This window comes from Terrapene carolina, unplaced genomic scaffold (genome assembly GCF_002925995.2).
Source record: "Terrapene carolina triunguis isolate 2854851 unplaced genomic scaffold, T_m_triunguis-2.0 Scaffold779, whole genome shotgun sequence".
Classification (NCBI taxonomy): Eukaryota; Metazoa; Chordata; order Testudines; family Emydidae; genus Terrapene; species Terrapene triunguis.
This window is the reverse complement of record NW_020665130.1, coordinates 67,824-69,796: the sequence shown is the minus strand read 5'-3', so window position 1 is coordinate 69,796 and position 1,973 is coordinate 67,824.

Below are 1,973 nucleotides of genomic sequence, written 5' to 3'. Positions count from 1 at the left end.
ACCGAACCTTGAGGAACTCCACTGGTAACCCCCCTCCAACCTGACAGTTCACCTTTCAGTACGACCCGCTGCAGTCTCCCCTTTAACCAGTTCTTTATCCACCTCTGGATTTTTATATATATATATATAGATCCCCATCTTTTCCAATTTAACCAATAATTCCTCATGTGGTACCGTATCAAACGCTTTACTGAAATCGAGGTATATTAGATCCACCGCATTTCCTTTATCTAAAAAATCTGTTACTTTCTCAAAGAAGGAGATCAGGTTGGTTTGGCACGATCTACCTTTCGTAAAACCGTGTTGTAATTTGTCCCAATTGCCATTGACCTCAAGGTCCTTAACTACTTTCTCCTTCAAATTTTTTTCCAAGACCTTGCATATTACAGATGTTAGACTAACAGGCCTGTAGTTACCCGGGTCACTTTTTTTCCCCTTCTTGAAAATAGGAACCACATTAGCTATTCTCCAGTCAAACGGTACCACCCCTGATTTTACAGATTCATTAAAAATTATCGCTAACGGGCTTGCAATTTCTCACGCCAGTTCCTTTAATATTCTCGGATGAAGATCATCCGGTCCACCCGATTTAGTCCCATTAAGCTGAAGGAACTCAAATGTGAAATTGTAGAACTACTAACTGTAGTCTGTAACCTATCATTTACATCACGATGACTGGAGGATAACTAATGTGACGCCAATTTTTAAAAAGGGCTCCAGAGGTGATCCCAGCAATTATAGGCCTGTAAGCCTGACTTCAATACTAGGCAAACTGGTTGAAACTATAGTAAAGAACAAAATTGTCAGACACATAAATGAACATAATTTGTTGAGGAAGAGTCAATATGGTTTTTGTAAAGGGAAATCATGCCTCACCTGTTATATCCTTGGGGGCAACAGTTTTAGGAAGAAATCACTGGAGACACAGAGAGCTGTAAACCTTGGAGTAGCCATTTATTGCTACACACAGAACTAACCAACAGCCAGCCAAACAGGCTGGGCTATCCCCTAATAATCTAACTCAGTTGCCATAGCAACACAAGATTCTATTACCACGACAACCAAATACACAACATATCCCTCCCCCCTTAATAAGAATGTCCCCAAAATAAAACAAACACTAACTAGAGAAGGAGGGTAGACTGCCTCCATTCCCGGCTAAACCCTGGGGATTATTTTGCCCCGTAACCGTGGGTTTGCCCTAGCTAAAGATCCAGCCGACGGGGAGGCCTTCTGTCTCTAGGTGGATTATGGCGGACTTCTGGTGTTGTTGCACCCGAAAGTGTCTTGGGCGCGGGCCTGACAATGGGCTCAGGGTTCGTAGGGCGAATGGGTGAGGATGTGGTATCAGCTCATGCCGGGCAGAGGGGTATCTCTGCCACCAGCAGTAATGGAGGGGGAAAGTCAGGAACAGGTGACTCTTGATTCGGTGTCTCGCCGGAGGTGGTGAAGTCAGGCAACTCAACTGAAGATGTGTCCTGAGGACTGGTATGACCTGGCAGCAGCTGATCTTGGGCACATTTAGCCCCCCTTCCTCTTGGTTGTCAGCAAAGTCTTGGCTGTGAACACTGACCTTGGACTGAGGCCAGCTTGACTGAGCTTGCTAGCTGTATTTTTTTTTGTTAACTTATTTTGTGCTTTTTTTTTTTTTTGACTTTTTTTAATTTTTAAAGGAACTTTTTACTTTTTATTTATACATTTTTTTTTAATTATTAACACATATTTATTGCCATTATAGGGGTACCTTCCCTTTCAGGGCATTTATTTTTTTAGTGTTTTTTTTTACGGCATATGGCACACTGGTTGCGACCCAGGCGCCTTTTCTGGGGACCAGGGCGTTCACATCCACGGCCTTTTATTTTTTGGCCTTTTTTATTTTTTTGTGGCTTTACTTTGCCGCTGACCTGCACCGCTGCTACCATTATTTTTACTTGCTTTTTTTTTTTTTTTTTTTTTTTTTTTTTTTTTTTTTT